The following is a 21,281-nucleotide window of genomic DNA, read 5'->3' on the forward strand; positions in this document are numbered from 1 at the left end:
TCAAGAACGACTGGGACCTGATGATATGTTCGTACGAGATCGATCTTAGAGAAAATAGTCGTGCCCTCAAGCGATGCCGTGATGTCGTGTATGTGGGGGATGAGGCGACTATCAAAACGTGTAGCTACGTTTAATGCTCGATAGTCGCCGTATGGTCCATAACTAACCCAATCCTGTTTGCGACCCGTGTGGAGAAATGAGGCCCAGAGACTGTTAAAGTGACGAACAATACCAACAGCTAGTAAATTGTCAAACTCACGTTTAGCGAAAGCCATTTTGTCCAGTGCTGGTGGTGAGGCTTTGCTGTGACATGGGGGGCCCGCGGGTGACTATGTGGTGTACCACACGATCGGTCACCGATGAGATCTCCTCGAGAGGTTTAGTTAATTGAGCGAATTTCCGGAATAAAGTGTGGAATATATCGTCACGCGAGCGAAATACGCCTAGGATTCGGTACGCGTTTGTCTGAGCTTTAAAGCCCGTGAATGTACTGTTCGACGAAGTATCGATTAGCTGCAGCCTGAGTGAATGGACTAGCAATTCATAGTGCTATAGGAAATCGATACCGAGTATGGCTTTGGAAACATCGGGAGTAATGAACGTCCGCAGATACTGTCATCGGTTGCTCAGGTTTACCGTAAGCTGCCGTGTACCATAGGTAGGAATGACTGAGCTATCCGCAGCGCGCAGTCGAAGCATCGTAGATTGAGACGTACTGTTACCAATCAGTACGACAGAAACTTGGGCACCCTCGATGGGAGGAAATGCCTGAGAGTCGCCTCCTTGAGACGATCGTAGTCGTTATGTACACTGGAATTGAGGACTACCTCACGGACAGCGGCAATATGATCCTCAGGTAGGGTTTTCAGAGCGTAGGCGTATTTACGCCGCTAGTTCGTAATGCTCTGGTACAATTAAACAAAGAGGTACAATAAACCAATCACTGGTACAGTTGGTTATAATAATAATTGTTTCCACTATACCAATCGCGTTCTCTTCATAAAAGCGGGTCACTACAGTACCATCCTGGACAACCTTTTGATTTTCATATTCATCACCGACCTCCCAGAAAACCTCAGTTCACCAGTCACTATCTATGTGAAGGGTATTAAATCGTGGAGAACCAGTAAATATGAAGTCAAAAAGAAATGTTAATAACAAAAGTGTGAAAACGAAACAATAGTTTGACACTGGACGTCTCGTAACTTTAAAAGAGGTCCTCACCGGCAATATAGAAGAATCAAGCCAATTGCTTACCCTCTATGGCTTCGTCTGAGAGCAACCTAGGTATATTACCAACAGACAGCCTGGTCGCTAGTGACAAGTATCAGTGAGATCCATCAAAACTTTGTGCAAAACTCTAATTCGTCCGATGAGGTACTGATTCATGAAATGCTTCCGATGCTATACAAGACCTTCGTGCCCCCTCATTTTGAAATCCACAACATTGTTGCTTTCTTTCAATTCACCATTCGGGATTGCACTCGTCTGGTCATAGGAGTATGAGAGACTACCTGATAATCGTTTACGATACTAAGTACTCCAGGTCATCTTAGTTAAAACATCCTAACCGAATCACGATATCACATCATATGAGGTAACCCACGAAGAATTGGACATCAAAGAACAAATATCAAGACAATATAATGCTTGTTCTCATAACGATTAGGTCCTACATCTAACATAGTTTCAGGAGATGTAACCATAAACCCGTTACCTAAAAGTTTTCAGGGGACACTCAATAACTGTGTAGGTACCCATGGTTTATCGTCCTTTGCTTGGAACACTGGTTAACTATAATCACTCACCGAGAATTATGCTTTACAATAATTAATATATCCAAATCATTTCTCTCGTTCCATCCATTATTATTAATATTATTAGTAGTAAAAATCTGTATTACATTGTCTCTTATCCTCTCCTTTCATTTGTCTATATTTCCTACTTAGTTTGTCAATTAGCCTCTGTCCAAATCACATTCTAATGTTCGCATGTAGACCAGAACATAAATAAAGTAAAACGTCTCTGCACATGTGTGTGTGGAATGTATTATAACTAGAATCAAGCTCTCAATAAAGTTCAAAGCAATTATTGTTTTGGCTGAATACAACACTGACATTACCATAAATTTACAGGACAGAATCTATTACCCATACGTCTCAATGGATACATTTACTATTAGATTTTATACATAACTTCATAACAAACACTGTATACCACAGTTGGAGAACCTCGATACATGATTTCTATTCACGAATATAATAGTACAAAAATAAAGTTTCTAAATATCAACTTAGTATATCTGCGTCAGTATTAAGTATCACGGAACCATCAGAGAAATTGGGGCTACCGTGATAGTGAGCTCAAATTATCTTGTACTCTATGGATAATGTTTAATCTGGTCGTCTTAGAAAGTTAATCTTCGAAGTTCTTTCATAGAGACTTCGCTATTACATTCCTCAGTGTTTTTACTTCAATGTTAACTACTATTTCTTTTATTCCTCTTCTAAATTTTTTACCTTTTCATCTTTTCTATATCACAACTTTTAGATTAAAGTTGACTTATCAAACAACATGTTGTAACGTGTGGATTGCAGATTTAGATGCGCAGCGTATTATATCGACCGGATCAGTGACACGTAAAACACGTAAGGACGACCTAGAGTCCCGATTGACCCTGCTTCGCTGTCTAGCCCAGCCAGTTGCGTCCAGAACACAACTCTCAGCCTCTGAGTTATGAATCGTTATATTTCAAACATACTCTGTTTATATACCAACCAAACAAACCACATCGTACCACAAAATAGAAAACAACATTTGTACAATATTTAACAAGTGAAATAAATATTGACCAATAGGAAATGTCCATTTAAAGTCCAAGGACACCATTAGACTTAACATGACAATTATTGGTACATTTTTCTGCACATCCTAACACAACAGTCCGGTGAAATGAAAACACTTTTTATCAATGAAGTCTTAGATGATCGAACATTAGCTAAAATATATGAAGTATGATTTGAATTGTGATTTCCGACAATATTAACATTCACTATTATTCGTTTCATTACTACATACAATATATGAGACCAGATATTCTATCTTCATCAATTAAATAAAGTCTTTTCATATCTGGTTTGATGGTATAAACGGCATCAATAGACTATTTCGAGATATTGCCAAAGTCCAAATATCTAATTTTGAGGGTAAACCTATTCTGAAGGTGTGCTTTAGACTTCAGAATTCGGGACTGTTTGTAACGAAAATCCATCTATATAAATCTACAGAACTAAATTCAAGTTCATATAAAGGTAATCGAAGAAAAAAATCTATACCACAATTAAATTGATAAATATACATGCTCTCATCAAGTATATGATTGTAAAACTACTTGCTTAATAATTAGTTCAAATGAAATAAAGCAGTTCATCTGGGATATTAAGCAGTTCGAATAATGCTATTGATCAAGAAAAGCTGAGATTTACGGAGATTTGTTGCTAACTTACACACTAATTTACTTTGTTGTTTCTTTTGAAACTAACACTAATGCTACTACAACTTTTAGCTCTATTTCGCTGTTACAAATTCATTTTTCGTAGATTGTCACCTATGACTTATTTAGGTAGTGGATGTAATTCTGAATATTTCCTCACATTATAAGAGTAGAAGAAAATTTACTGTCCTTCTAATCGTTTTTCTGCACCTGATAATCAACAAAGTTTTCTAAGTTATGAATGGTTCTATTTGATATCTAAAGAGAGCATAAGAGTCACATCATAGAGTCTCTTAAAAGCTGATAAGCAATAAAAAACTAATAAATTATTCAACTTTAAGAATACATAATAGATAAACAAATTAACAGGTTTCCTGAATAAATACAATAGAGAATTTGTGTTAATAGGTGTGATGTTTATTTTGTGATAAATGCGAAACAACTTTGAAAAACGAAGACATTTACAGTTACATTTGCATAGTCCGTGACTAAATAGCGTGAAAACACCAGTTATTTTGGGCAATATGCTCAGTGAACACATGGAAACAATCGTTGAGTGAAAATCATACTGCTATATGCTCATAAGGAGGACGATTTTAAGATAGTGTTATTTATTCATTGTGAGCTACATGATTGCTCGAAATCGAAAGTATTTATTACAGAACACAGTTTTTATTGAAATGATTGATTAATTGACAGCTGAAAAATGTACTGTGATAGGGTAACTACATTGTTCACTCTGATTTCCATTCACCTTCTATGATATACTCATAACTGATGAATATATGGGAATAAAATATACTTCAATGACAAAAGTCATAAAGCTTAAAGTAAATTCTGAGCTCATAAATCGAGTGAAATTTAAAAGATTCTATGATTATGTTATTTAAAAATGTTATTGTTAAATCTAAAGGTTCATTGAAAAATAAACATCTATACACCTATGCCAGTTATGTTCTCTAACTGTCAACGCCTTATTTTGTGAGCTGAGTTTGGTCGTTTAGTAAAATTGCTCAAAATGATCCAAAACGTTCATTTTAGTATATATGAGATATAGTGGTGTATACAAAATTAGAGGAAATACTGGGAGAATTTACTTAACTTTCTACTTGTATATGAGAAAATGTCAATGCAGTATATTTATGTTCTTGTACTTGAGATATTAATTCAATTAGATTCAAATTTTCAAATATGATGCACATCAAGCTATTCAACCGCATACACACATTACCTAAGAGTTTTGATGTTGTGGTGGACCAGACGATATATAAACACAAAAAGTATCAACAAAGTTAATAAAAAGCAATAGTAATATTAATATATATCAGTTAAATGTTACAAATACAATAAAAATGGGACTTTACTTAAGTTCACCCAAAATGATGCGTGTTCGGCTTTAATCTGGTACAATAAATCCACAATTATAGATGCTTGGTAATTCCAAACGTATCAATGAACTCCCCAGTGGTGTAATCCAAAGTAAGATATGGTGTATTCGCTCTCACAGTCTATGAATGTAAATAATATTTGTTTTAGATCTCAGTTAACTCAATCTCGAATGAAAACAGAACGGGGAATGTGAGAGAAGCAGTGTATTTGTTAACCAGCAACGATATGTCACGCTATGTAGTATCACAACGGAAAAAGTCTTCAAGGTCATTTACTTAAACAACAGGTACAATCACTTAATGATAAATGTACTTGCAGTGAGAAATTGACAAAATAAATACAAATTATATTAAAAACTATTTAGAAAATAAGCTTGTCAGTCATATCTCCACAATGTAAAATAAATAGTTATTCAGATCTTTGAGGGATTCTTTCGATAAAATTCTCTTGATCAAATATATCTTTTTCGCCAGACAACTTTATCCTCACGCTAATTAATTATAAATCCATGAATATAGGTTTTTTGTAGTTGGTACATCTGATGGGTAAAATTTATGACTGAAAGAACCAGTGTTATAGATAGATCAAGGTTAATTCTTTCAGGGACTAAAAATTACTTCTTTATCTCCAAATGTTTCCTTTCTAAATAGAAATATGAGTTATTAGGTTATGCAACATCGAGTACACTGAAAATTAAGTCACTAGCTACTGGAGGGTCTTTGTTTATTTTAGCTTCATAACTGATTTTCTAGTCAAAGAGACATCCCAAATCGGTCAAAAATGATACATATAATTACTAGCTTGAAATGAAATTTTGCTGAATATCTAAAAGCAGTTATGACTACAGACTTTTAGTATCAAAAGTTGCATGAAGAAAAATGAATGAAAATAGTTCAAACATTCAATAAAACAATACATTATTAAAGATTGATCCGTACGGATTACAGTGTACAGTTCTTCGAAATTAGCTTACAACGCAAACCAAGCATCTTTTTTTCAAAAGGCTAGATGATTTTTTGGTATTGTATTTTTTTTTCTTGGATAATTTTCAACTTGGTTAATAGTAGATTTAGGAGGTTAGAAAAGTCTTTCTTTACATTAGGTTGTATAAAACTAAAATCCATTTCTCCTCTAGTTGTTTACTACACGAAACATTGCAATTAGAAAGACACTATCTTGGTCTTTTTGAAGTGTTTTGAGCTATGAGTCTTATTCATCATTTAGAACTTTTTATTTCCAGTTCTCAAGAATTTATCTCACTGGATTTAAAATTGCATGGTTATTCTAACTTCATACTAAGTGTTCACAAGCGCACCTTAAGTTGAAAATGTGGCCATGGAATATCAATTAAATTAAGTTTCTTAGATATCTTTCAATGAAATGACATGCTATCCTATCAAAATCAACTAGTAGCTACTGTCTAGCTCAATAACATGATATTAGTATGTTGTGTAATTTTAAAGTATTGCATTTCTTGTATCATGCTACAGGTAACGAACCAGATATGCAACATGATGTTGCATCTCATTTACAACGCAGATTCAATTAATCAACCTAGTGGTATGATTTAGTTAAATATATAGTGTTGAAACATTCAATCAATTCTATCACCTGGTTTGCCCACCTAACTATCATTAGTCAATAGTGACTTTTATCCCATATTATATTGAAGTCGTTCTTTGAAAGTACTGAGACTTCAATGAATAGTGAATTGCAGAAATTTCACTTAACTGAAATTGAAACTTCTCTGATGACTTTCTCGATCTCAAAAAACTTTTTCAAACTGATTTTCCCAACTTTCGCTTTATAAAAACATAGAAAAGTATAAATTAGGGACTTAAATAAGTTTTTAATTCTCGTGTTCGTTAAAACATTCACTTATTTCCTTTAAATCCTTTCAAATTTGGTTTTCCAATAGTGATATAAACATACCGCTTTCTATAGTAAACTACAAACCAGTAACATATTAGTTGATGTCTTCAAGCTATATGTTTACATATGTGCAATATTGTTGGTTGTTTATTTACTGAGTTTCGTTTGTAAACTGGCACGTTTTATACAACCAACGGATTTAAATAATATTATGTTTTTTTAAAAATACCAAGTAGCATTGAGTACAATGTTCTCCAGAAAGGTAGAGTAAAAATGCCTTACAATTAAATGTCATACTTTTAAGCTTTTTCTCATACATGGTATATGAATTACTTTTCTTGGAATCAAAAGTTGTAACTTACTGCTTTCATTTATGTTGGCTGATTATACTTAATTAAGATCCCTTCTAATTATTCATCGATTACTTTATTTCTTAGAATAGCCACTACAGTATTTTAGTTGTGGTAAAGTAATTTTATCTGAATGAAGTTTAAGTTTAAAAAAAAGCTCCTTAAATTACTAATTTATTATGTAACAAGTTGTTTGTGTCGTGTTTTATTTTTGAAGAAGTTTAAAGATGACAATATACATAAAATGTAAAGAGACGGAAACATAGAAATAATTAGATCCTATTTGTGGGGTTCAACTATTTGTTGAAAGAAAAACAGTTGAAGAAACAAAGCTATAGAAAATAACAAAATAAATTTAGATAAATTTACTGCATACACTACAGCTATAATCATTTAGACACGAATCGATATTACACTGACAATGTTAATAAAAGAAAAGAGAGCTTAGATGTCAATTGATAATGACCCTTGCGTTTTGGGTATCATAAATTAGTTTTTAAATCGACTAATATAAAAGATAAAAACAAAAGCACGTTTTAAAAAGAAATAGAATGTTTAGTGCTTGGTGATATTATGGCTATTATTTTTGATTAGGAGTAAATCATGAACTTATATGACGAATGAATGAGGTGAAGACTTGTCGAGATAAAAGAAATAATGACACAGAACCCCATAAATTAACAAAAGCCTATAATACTTGAAGAGAATAGATTATAGTTGATCTTAAGCTCCTCATGAAAATTCATGAGTGCATGCAGTTGAAATTTATAAATGTTGAGTTAAAATAAATCTGAAATAGAGAATTTTAGTGACATCTTCACAGTTGGGAAAAAGTTTAACCATTGGTTTAAGTGTATACTTTGAGTTTCTCTTTAAAAGTTTCCATAAGTGTCACAAAAAAAAGAAATAGCTTACTCTCTTTCGTTACTAATGCTGAAATTAAATGAAAAGTGTGAATTTTTCATTCATTTCCTGAGATATGAATAGAAGCCGAATAAAATAATCATACGTTTTCTTTATTTAAGGAGTGTATTTTATCATCAAAACTTATTTTGTACAAAGAATCCAGTTGTTAATTAGATCAGAAAGAAAATTAGGATTTTTTTGATGAATATCCATCATGTTTATCTTTATTTTCCTAGAGTAAAAATTAAAAGTAAGTTGGTCACTATATAAAACAAGTTAATTACTAATAACAGTTACCTTTAACATCAGATTCAACGCTCTATGTATTCATTGAAGTCTCAGTACTTTCAAAGAACGACTTCAATATAATATGGGATAAAAGTCACTATTGACTAATGATAGTTAGGTGGACGAACCAGGTGATAGAACTGACTGAATGTTTCAACACTATATATTTAACTAAATCATACCACTAGGTTGATTAATTGAATCTGCGTTGTAAATGAGATGCAACATCATGTTGCATATCTGGTTCGTTACCTGTAACATGGTACAAGAAATATGATATTTTGAAATTATGTAACGTCATGAAATCATGAAGTTGAAGAGGGATTTACAAACAGACACAGTTGTTATACACATACTGTAACTCAGTTCGTGTAATGTGAATAAGTTTCAACATTGACGTCATTTAAATGCTTAACTGTTAATTCTTGTAATTTCTTTTCGCACGGCCGCAACTCTGATGGAAAATATTATGCACAAAACACATTACATTTGCTGTAAGTACTGAAATAACTGGATCAGTCATCTTTAATCCGACATTCCACTTCTAAACTACAATTTTTATGAAGCCTTTATTATTTAATTACATTCTTATCTCTACAAGTATGAGATCTGGTGTGCCAGTATAAGACTTTATTTTGTACAAATTCAATGAGAAGTTTTATTTTCTTCACTGTGTATAGTCATTGATAACTAATATTCAGTATGAGTAAATTTATAAATTGATAGTTTCGTTGGTAGGATTCAAAGAGGTCTTTTTGGTTGAAGGCGATAAGGCAAGTTTTGATCTACCAACAGTGTCTGCTTTTCTTACAGCCAGTCATATCACAGATTTTTATTCTCAGTTTTCAGTTATAACAATCATTTTATGGTTAAATTCTAGGATGACAATCCTTATCCATCTGAATTATGTGAATAGACGGAAGTTAGATAATAATTGTCTGTGCCGTTCTATTTTTTGCTATGAATTATTATAACTGACAATTATCTGTTAAACAAAATCTAAAGCCCAACAGGCTTAACGAACTGTGACTCAACTATTTGTTTTACATAATTTTTGTAAATTAACTGGTTTATTTTGTATAATGAAATCGGGTATTGAAAAAGGCTTCATATTCTTTACCGAGTTGATTGAGTGATAATAAGTTAGTCAAACTGTATTTATATTTTTTACAAATAAAATTAAGTACTTGTTTTCATTTAGACAAGAATGCCCTAATATCAACGATAAAAATGGAATCATATTCCAAATTGACTAAAAGATGGAAAATCTTAAAACTAGCTATATTTGAACATTCCATAGATGAAGTCTAGTTGTAATGAGTAGTGTGAAACAAGATATAAGTGAGTTTCATTGAAATCATGGACCGATCCATTATGGCTTATCACTGATCGGTTAGGGATTACAATGAAATTCAACAATCTCCACAACTTCATTTTGAGATAAGTGAGTTGTCATGTTAGAAATCTTGTATTTAAAACGAGTTTAGTTTCACAAAGATTTAAATCAGGTGTATACTACTGATATTCAGAGATAAATAGCAAAAAGTTATGGAACTTGAGTTAATCAATAAGTTAAATAACATAAGTTATCATTCATGTTTTACTACAATGTTTTTATACTTAGAATCGCCATATTTATCTACTGATTTGCTCCTATCAGTACAATACCATACAAATCATATTTGTAAATGACACAGAACTAGAAAAGTGTTTCACCTTTAATGATAATCACTTTCAATTTCTTTTGGTCTTAAATAAATTTAGTTAATCATAAAATTTTTCTTTAATTTCCTACCATTTTCATTTCCTTAACTCGTCTATTTTGTGTAAAAGTTCGCCAGTAATCGGTAATTAGGTTGTAATTCAACATTCAGAAACGTTTCGTTCACTTTTTCTCACACCCATTTTGTTAAAGACTATTTTTTTAATTTTTTTTATTTAGATAAATCGGTTGGTTTTATTCTTCAGCGTATTCCGATATTCCATTGTCTACCAGCTTTGTTAGTTGTATACTTCTGAATATTTATATTATCAGTATGTAATAAGATACTTTTTTCTTTCAAATACAAGTTCGAAATGTACACACGGTCTAGTTGATAAGCTTTCCATGGTAAATTTTTGTATATAAGCAAGAATATAATTCGTCGGTAATATCAAGTGAACAAATTTTTTTATTATTCATTCATTTCTATGTAGTTGTATTTTCAGTGTATTTATTTCAACGACTACTATGCGATAATTTAAGGATAAGAATATTTATTGCCATTCCATCCACCAACTAAACATTCCTTAGAGTCCGATAAAAATGAAAGCATTATCTGACACATTGACTAGTCATTCCGAAATGCCTAAACTTATACATACTAGTTGTAGGCAAACAATGCTCTGTAGACAATTGAGTGACGCAATCGAATGTGAAATTATTTTGTTTAGCATTAATGACCAGTTTCTGCTATATTTGGGTTGAATATGCAATAGATTAGGCTAAATTAAAACCACCTCTTATACGTAACATTATTTTTAAATCCAGAAAGTATTCACATACAAATGATCCTTAAGTTTGTGTGACGTAAAACATTTTACTATTATAACCTTTTTAGTGTGAAAATGACTATATAACATGATGATTTAGTACGGTATAAAAGTAACCCATGACTATTTAAGAAAATAATGTAAAAAGAAAAACAACAACAGTTTCACTTAAAGTTTTTAAAGGTTCGTGGTTGAAGGGAAATGATTTCTTGTCAATATTTATATAGATACACTGGTTTTCTATTGACAGCTATTTCATTATAACTAAGTTATTCATATAAAAAGTAATTTTATGAACTAGAATTTTGACCATTTGGAGTTTTTTTGGAAGGAGGCAATGATAATAAGGTCAAGATCTGAATGGTAAGTTGTCAACAAGTATTTGGTTCATTTTTGTCATTTATTGTCAGTATACTGTGCTGTCGTCACTATTTGTCCATAAACAAGTTGAACACAGAAACTTTTTCGAAATAACTTTATTAATTGCGTTATCAAGCATTAGTATATAGATTTCCTCAGTTGTATACCAACAAAAAACGACACAAAAATTTCTTTTAAGAAGAAGGATATAACAGTAAACGAATTTGTAACAAATGGAGATGATTTCGTGCAACCTGATTATTTAATACTTAATAATCATATTATGATATTTGCTACTGATGTCGACAGATATAAGTAGTATATATCATCAATCAAAAGTGAAATGTCTGGAGACAGACAGTTAAGTGGATCAAAGAAAGAGACCGAGAACAAAGAAGGATTTGTGTGGAAAGGAAAGAACAATGAAGTGTGAGATGATTGATTGACATTTAGCAAATGAATTATTTACTGTATGGTTTTCAGATTTTACTAATATGTTCTGTAATTTTGTGTACAAATACATCCGATTGTCCGCAATTGTATTCTCCTTCACTACGATATTACCAGCCAAGCTTACCTAAAAAAACCAAAATATTACCTTTTTAAGTAGTACTGTGCTAGGTAAAACATATAATGGTATTGTGAAGTAACAGTCAGAAATTCCTAAGCCTTTCCTTGACTCTGTTGTGACGTCAATGTTCCTCATTGAATGATCATTTGTGTCGTGAACTTTATTAATAACTGCTATCTATCAGTATCAGGTTTGCCCATTTTTAGTCACAATAGTTTCATTCACACATAACAAGTTAAAATAACGTTCTTGGAGAGTCTTTATACGTTGAAAAAACCAACAACAAATTATAATGTTTGTACGATTATTTTGCCATTAAATTAGGACAGAACTATTTCTTTCTCTGAATGTATTGATAATTACATCTATCAGCTATTGGAGATATTGTTTGTTTGTTTTATTTTTTCAAAAAACATGTTCATATGAGACACATTTGTTTTCCCAATTATGTGTGAAATTTGATCTTTCTTGTCCAGTTGTTTGGATTGTCTCTATTTGATTTTATTGTTTAAATTAAACGAACACTTTATAATAAATATCTACTGTTTACTCTAAACATCAAGGTATTTTTTTTGTTGGTTTAAAACTGTAATAAATAAACATTGGAAAATTTATGTTTCTCTAGAGTTTTCGGTTTCACTTAGCTTAGATTACATTTAATTAAGAGATTCAATCAAATGAATGAAAATGGGGAAATTATGATAAAGTAAATAGGATTTGTAGACTTTACTGAGTTATCATATCTTCCCGATTCTCTAAGGAATCGTTTGATACATGTAAGAAGCGTTCCGTAACGATAAGCCGTAACGATACATTGGGACATAATGGATTAATCAAGTAAAGTCTCTTGAGGTTCACTGGAGATTATTGTTTTCATAACAATGTAGAATATACTGATTTACAACAAGCATAAAAAACCGAAAATGTCCCACTCGACTTGGTAAAATATTAGACTGATGGAAGTAGTCAAGTAAAGAATTTGTTCAAGAAATAAATCTCTAAATCCCAGTCAAACTTATTTTAGAAAATAAATTCACTGTTCACCTGGTTATTTGAGTTATACACTAACAAATCAAACTTATTATCTACACACAAAATACTTGGCCAAAATAGTGAAACTAAGAGTGGCTTTCAATTAACAAAATAAGCGATCATGGATGATAGTGGATGTCATTAGGTCATCGGTGGTCCTTAGCTTCTACCTATCGTAATAGAATCATAAGTGTTAGTTTAGAGAATTGAGGACCTTTTAGAACATACACATATTAACTGGGACCACGAAATGGTACGCAAAACTAATTACGTTTTTATTATATAAGTAGTACATTTACCTCGTATTATTCTTTACCATAATATCAGTCATAATAGTTCTCAACTAACGAGTGTATATTCCTTCATATGTTACTCTGTCTATTTAAACCTTCATGTCGAAATCTCCCATTTAGTTCGAGAGTTGTCAAAGTTATTATAATTGAAAGTTAATTGCTCACTGAGTTTCGATATGTTTAAAGACTTGTAGATAACTAGCTTTAGTTCATGCCGTATAGTTGATGTATATTGCTGAGTGGTCTTACACTATGGTTAAAGCACTTTCTACCATGATCACGTTTATAGAATTGTAAAGTTATAATCTGTTCATGATGTATCATTTATTACCGTAAAGCCATTTGCAGTAACAAGTTACAAATTTAAGTATTTTATGTAAGATAACTAGTCGTCAAACTTAGCAACAAAATTCATTGTTTTCAGGCATTCTATTTTGAGCTTCAGTCAATACCTCAAGTACATTTTATATATGAATCAAGCCATATAGACATGTAATTTACTTTGTTCTGTTTTATTTACAAGATTGGTTTTTGAAAGTTAGTTCTCTAGCTTACAGAAATCCACTAAATTTAATAGCTGAACTTGTATTTAATTGATATGTACGAAAAAAACAAATATATGTTACCCTGGTAACAATAACCGCCATGTACTACAATATGGTGCTGATTATTAAGAAATTAATAATTAATGAAATTTCACTCTATCATATGTTACATTGTAAAGATAAGTTTTATTCTTGAAAACTGTAAGGCTGTAAAAATCAATTAAGTACATCAAACAACAGGATTAGATAATCTTTCGACATAAGGTCAGGTAAAGCTAGTTGCCTTCATGGGTAGATATGATGGTGGTAACGGTTTTACGGACATTAATTTTTTTTTCATCTGAAGACTATGTGCACAACCATTTAAAAAAAATATATAAAAATTTGAAAAAGCTGATGCTAATTGTTGCATGCAGTTACTTTTCGGTTTATCCGATGAAAGCAAGTCATCAATTTCGCTTTAGATAAACTTTAGATAAACGATTTGATTTAACCTCAGGATTCAGAAAAAATAACTTCTGAATAGTAAAGAATAAAAGGGACATAGTTAAATATTTTGAGAGCGCTTAACAAAATACATATGCTTTACCAGGGTACAATGAAGTGTAGTCCAGATGATATCAGTGAAGTAGGTAACTACTTTATTTCACTTTCATCACAGTAAATAGTTAGGATGTTGAAGGTTATAATCAATTCGTTCAGATATTCTTACTGAAACTATTGTAACAATATCACAACTCTTAAATTCGATAATAATCAAAACAATCTTGGACTAATAACTTTTAATTCAGTACAATAATAACTTTAATTTCAGAACGATTGAGTTTCACAGCAGATATAAATAATGACCTTGTAAAATAAGCATCATAAATATTCAAGGTCACTTATGATATTTTACAATTTAAGGTCATGATTTACAAAAACCTTTCGAGTTTTGTTAATTTATTTCTATTTTATTACAATTTAGGTTTGAAAGTCTCATCATTATTGTTTGTACAAAGTTGGAGAGTTCTTATTAAACTCGATTAAATTTTTCCTACTGATAATTTTAATATGAGATGGGTTTTGTGGATATTATAGTAATTTCAATGGTTAAGATCATGAGTCAGTAGAAGCTAGACCACCATGGAAGACCTGGAAGCACTGGACGGCCGTTTTGTGCTATTGTGGGACTCCTCAGTAGTGCGCACCCACGACCTCGCCCCCTGAGAGATTCGAACCCAGGCCCTACTAATTTCGCGCGCGAGCACTTAACCACTAGACTGCTGAGCACTTGGTACTTGATGATTCAAGACTAATTTGATTAACTTGAAGTATATCTCAATTGGATCTTTGATGTTGTGTACTACTGAATCAAGCTCTTTGTTTTTACAAATCTCTGGTATATAATTTTGTTCAAGGTTAGTAAGATTAAAAAACAAACATTTAGTTGCTTTCTCTTTGAATACAGTTATTTAGATTTTTTTCATTTTACACAGTGGTGGTAACTTACACAATCACTAATAACTAATTGAATCAATATTAACTCCAACAACATACCTACATTTTATGAACACAACTTTCGTTGTTCATTATTCGCATAGTTTTTTACCTAAAAATGCAAATAAAAAATAGTAAAATTTAGAAGATACATTAAATTTCACTTAAATACCTTCCATTCTAATTTTTTTCTTTTTTTTATACCTCTGTCGTCTCATTTAAAAATAAAAATAAACCATTTCTAGTTGTTTCAAGTATATCCAGCTAAGTATCTTCTCTAAATGCTCGTCAATATCTCAATCAATAAAAGGATTCTAATGTTAAAAGAAAACTTCCGAAGAAGAAGAAGAAAAAATAATAAAACAAACACAACTCATTTGATTCACATAAATACAGTATTGTTTTATTACAAGAACAAAAGTAAATTATTTGCCTTAGGAAAAGCAATTTGGTAATATCATCTATGGAAATGAAGAAAGGATAAGAACATTTTATTCTTTTGTTTTTATCAACAACAAAAAAAACCAAAAACAATTTGATCATTGGAATTATTTGATCTTTCGAATAACAGACTCAGTAATTCATAATCAATACATACGAAAGTATTAGTTTTTAAGTCGCTTTTTATTCGATCTTTTACATCTCATCATTTGATAATGAGACAGAGTATTATTGTATCAGATCTTGATCGGTTTATTTTTTTTTAATTATTAATCATTCTTGTTATAACTAGATGGAACAATTCAGTACAAATGATATCTAGACAATATTGTAAAATGTTAGTATACTCGTGAAACTGCGTAATAAGAAAAGAATAGTATACTCGACTAAATAATGAGTTCTTTAGAGAATAGATATTTCTATATGATTAAACAATTAGCTAATAAATTGTCTTTGGACATATAGTGATATGCATATACAGCCGTAGCCACTAATTATGCGGTTTTAAATCCTCATTAACTAAAACTATCTTCAAATAAGATAAGTAGTGAAATAGCGCTCATTTTACCTATTATAATTCGTGTACTGTGATTTACAAAATACATTAGCCTCTACATTATTTGTGTCCAATACAGAAATGTAAAACTAAAGAATAGATTTGTTATTAAAAATGTATATCCTACCAAATTATACAGATGTGTTATTGACTTCATACTCTTTCATTAGTGTATTTAAGAGAAATTAAATTAAATTAGGTTTTTGTTTAGTATACGAGGATTCGCAAAATATTTTGCTGCTAGGAAATCGTAGAGAAGTAACATTGATTTTAATGCTTGCACTGGAAGCAAAACACTTACATGTAGAATGATTTAGACCGGTGCTTCTGAGTTCACAACTGCTTTTTCACTATGTTTGACCACATTGTTTCCGGATAGGAAATATATAACACAGTAAACAATCAGTGAAATAATTTAAATACTTTCATTTGGCGGAGTTTGTGTTCTATTTAGACCATTAAATTTCTCTGAGAAAGTCATTATAAATTTTTAAAGAAGAGCAGTCTCTGTGGATACAAAAATGTGGGTGTGAATGGCACCAAAACTTTTTGAAATGCTAACTTAACACAATCAGGAGAGGATAAACCAAATACAAGCAGTCTGAAACTTATCAGTATACATGATAAGATTACTGGGTATAAAGAATTCACACCACTAACCTATTTTATTTCTGAGAGATATGTATGCACATTGATGTAAAGAAATTACAACTTTCTATCTTTATGAGAGACGTAACTAACAATTATAACTCCGCCTGTAGGTCTTCTAGAGTTACTGCCGGTCACAAGCCCAGGTAAAGGAGGAGGGTTGGTCATGAGGTTAGCGACCCCATCCCATAGAAAACTAACTAGCTAAAAAAAACTCTTACCAGAAAAATTAATTCAAACCATTTAAACTCTGCCCTGAGAGTTAGAAGGTCTTCATTTAGAAGAATTATGACGCTTCATGGTGAAAGCCGAGTTCCTTCGGAAGCCACGAGGCCGATGCCCCTTCTGACAACCAGAGCAACAATTTTTATAGGTACATGGAACGCCCGAACAATGTGGGAGACCGGGAAGACCAGCCAAATAGCAACGGAAATGAGGAGATACAACTTAGCAGTACTGGGAATCAGCGAAACCCACTGGACCCAAGCTAGACAGAAAAGGCTAGCTACGGGAGAGATGCTGCTATACTCCGGTCACGAAGAGGACAATGCTCCACACACTTAGGGAGTTGCTCTAATACTGTCCAAAGTAACACGAAATATACTTGTAGGATGGGAATCTCACCGATCCACAATCATCAAAGCATCATTCAAAACAAACTAGGAGGGGATCTTAATGAATATTATCCAATGTTATGTACCCACCAATGATAGCAACGACGACATTAAAGATCAACTCTACGAGCGGCTGCAGTCAGTCATAGAGAAATGCCCAAAAAAAAGGACCTCACCATTCTAATGGGAGATCTAAATGCCAAAGTCGAAATAGACAACACCGGATATGAAGATATCATGGGACGACATGGATTGACTGGGAGAGAGAAACGAAAATGGGAAAAGATTTGCAAGTCTGTGTGCATTCAGCAAATTGGTCATAGGAGGCACAATATTTCCACGCAAGCGTATACACAATGCTACATGGATCTCACCGGACCACACTACAGAGAACCAAATAGATCATATTTGCATCAACAAAAAATTCCGAAGGACAATGGAAGATGTGAGAACCAGGAGAGGTGCTAACATAGCTTCAAATCACCACCTAGTTGTAGCCAATTTAAAACTGAAGCTAAAAAAGAACTGGACAACTGGACAAACAGCAATTCAAAGGTTCAATACAGCCTTCCCTCGAGATACTGGCAAACTCAGTGAGTTCAAGATAGCTCTCAACAACAGGTTCCAAGTCTTACAAGATCTACTGAAAGAAGAAGAAACTAGTACGGAGGACAACTGGAAAGGCATCAAGGAGACATTAACTTCAACGTGTTAAGATGTTCTGGGCCTAAAGAAACACCATCATAAGGAGTGGATCTCTATAGAAACTCTGGACAAGATCAAAGAAAGGAAGAACAAGAAGGTAGCAAGTAATAACAGCCGAACACGAGCAGAGAAATTCGAGGCACAAGCTGAATACATAGAAGCAAACAAGCAAGTGAAGAAAAGCATTAGAGCCGACAGGAGGAGACACGTGAAAGAACTAGCAACGACGGCGTAAAAAGCCGCAAGGGAAGGAAATATGAAACAGCTTTACGATATAACGAAGAAACTAGCAGGGAAATATAGTAAACCAGAGAGACCGGTCAAGGACGAAGAAGGCAAGCCAATCACTGAAATTTAACAACAGGGGAACAGATGGGTAGAATACTTCGAGGAACTCCTGAATAGGCCGGCTCCAATAAATCCACCGGACATCGAAGCAGCACACACAGATCTTCCCATAGACGTCAACCCACCAACGACGGAAGAAATCAGAATGGCCGTCAGACAAATCAAGAACGGGCAAGCAGCAGGACCTGACAACATACCAGCTGAAGCACTGAAGTCAGACATCGAAGTAACCACAAGCATGCTTTATCTTCTATTCAAAAAGATTTGGGAGGAGGAACAAGTGCCGATGGACTGGAAAGGACACCTCATCAAGATTCTGAAGAAAGGAGATCTGAGCAAATGTAAAAACTACAGAGGCATTACACTACTGTCAATACCATGAAACGTCTTCAACAGAGTGTTGCTGAACCGGATGAAGGATGCAGTAGACGCCCATTTTCGAGATCAACAAGCTGGATTCCGTAAGGATTGGTCGTGCACAGACCAAATTGCGACACTACGGATCATCGTCGAACAATCAGTTGAGTGGAACTCGTCACTATACATCAACTTCATTGATTATGAAAAGGCATTTGACAGTGTGGATAGGAGGACGTTATGGAAACTTCTTCGACACTACGGAGTTCCTGAGAAGATTGTCAACATCATCCAGAACTCATACGACGGACTACAGTGCAAAGTAGTGCATGGAGGACAGCTGACAGATGCATTCCAAGTAAGGACCGGTTTCAGACAAGGCTGTCTATTCTCTCTCTTCCTCTTTCTTCTGGTGGTCGACTGGATTATGAAGACCTCGACATCTGAAGGAAAACACGGAATACAATGGACAGCTCAGAACCAATTAGACGATTTAGACTTCGCAGATGACCTAGCCCTCCTATCGCATACACATGAACAAATGCAGATAAAGACAGCTAGAGTAGCAGCAGTCTCTGCATCAGTAGGCCTCAGCATACACAAGGGAAAAACCAAGGTCCTCAAATTCAAAGCGGAGAACAGCAATCCAATCACTCTTGATGGCGAAACTCTGGAAGATGTAGAATCCTTCACATACCTGGGAAGCATCATCGATGAACAAGGAGGTTCAGATGCAGACGTAACGGCGAGGATTGGTAAAGTAAGGGCCGCATTCCCACAATTGAAGAACATATGGAACTCAAAACAACTTTTAACCAATATCAAAGTGAGAATCTTCAATATGAACGTCAAGGCAATTCTACTGTATGGAGCTGAAACTTGAAGAACTACCACTACAATCATCAAGAAGGTACAAGTATTTATAAATAGTTGCCTGTGCAAGATACTCAACATCCATTGGCCGGATACCATCGGCAAAAGCCTTCTCTGAGAGAGAACAAACCAGCTTCCAGCTGAAGAAGAAATTAGGAAAAGACGATGGAAATGGATTGGACATACACTACGCGAATCATCAAACTGCATCACGAGACAAGCCCTAACTTGGAATCCTGAAGGAGAGGAGGCCAAAGAACACATTACGTCGGGAAATAAAAGCAGATATGGAAAGGATAAGTAACAACTGGAAGGAGCTGGAAAGGATTGCCCAGGACAGAGTTGGATGGAGAATGCTGGTGAGCGGCCTATGCTCCTTCACGAGGAGTAACTGGCGTAAGTAAGCAAGTAAGTAACTAAAAAATATATGTTTTAATAGTTGAGATCATGAGTCAGCTGAAGCTAGACCACCGTAGAAAACCTGAAAGCACTGGACGGCCGTTTCATTCCCAGGTTTTCAAAGCCTATTATAATGATGGACATGTGAACTAAGACACGTTATATAGCACTTGTGTTGTTGCAGGATTATTAGTTAAAATCATTTACTATTTCAACTAATTTACACTTCAACCAAATATACACTACATCGCTTGACAAACCTACATTTTACTACGATAATTAAGCTGAAACTAAATATATCTTGATGAAGAACATGGTAAAATTCCTTAAACTGCTTTGAGTACTTTAAGAAATAACGTAACTTTTATTAATGCCTCAAGTAATAAACCATTAAACGTGTATTGAATTTCTGCCATAATAGTAGTGGAGTGTTTGTGGGTTCTATGAAGAATTATTCTTGTTCTTAAGGATTAAGGATAATTCATTTCATAGGTTATGATAGAGAAGTATTCGACATAAGGAGAATAATACTACATTTCAAAAAAGGGAAAATCAATAATAGAAATAATAAAAAAAGACAAAACACGTGGGGTTCACTTACTTGTCTGAAGTAGAACAAAGATCAATTTTTCAAAAAAGGAAATGTTTACCATTGATCATAATTCATATGCTAATCTGTATATGAGTTTCACCAAGAACATTTATGCGTAATATTCATTTCATACTGATAATTCCTCAGGCTTTCAGTATGCTTCATGTTCCGTATGACACGAAGAAAATGTCTTTTTTTAATTACGTCAGTTTTCTAACTTGTTCAATGTACAGTTTATTTTTATTCTGTTGTAAATATTAGAGTTTACATATCACTATTACTTGAGAAGGATATAACAGTGAAGGAATTCGTAACAAATGGAGATGATTTCGTGCAACCTGATTATTTAATACTTAATAATCATATTATGATATTTGCTACTGATGTCGACAGATATAAGTAGTATATATCATCAATCAAAAGTGAAATGTCTGGAGACAGACAGTTAAGTGGATCAAAGAAAGAGACCGAGAACAAAGAAGGATTTGTGTGGAAAGGAAAGAACAATGAAGTGTGAGATGATTGATTGACATTTAGCAAATGAATTATTTACTGCACTAATAGGGACTAGACAAGCATGAGATTGATCACCACCCAATGATCAATCAATTGTGATTACATCTCAGTCCTACAGGAGG

The sequence above is a fragment of the Schistosoma haematobium genome, chromosome ZW (genome assembly GCF_000699445.3).
Source record: "Schistosoma haematobium chromosome ZW, whole genome shotgun sequence".
Taxonomy (NCBI): Eukaryota; Metazoa; Platyhelminthes; class Trematoda; order Strigeidida; family Schistosomatidae; genus Schistosoma; species Schistosoma haematobium.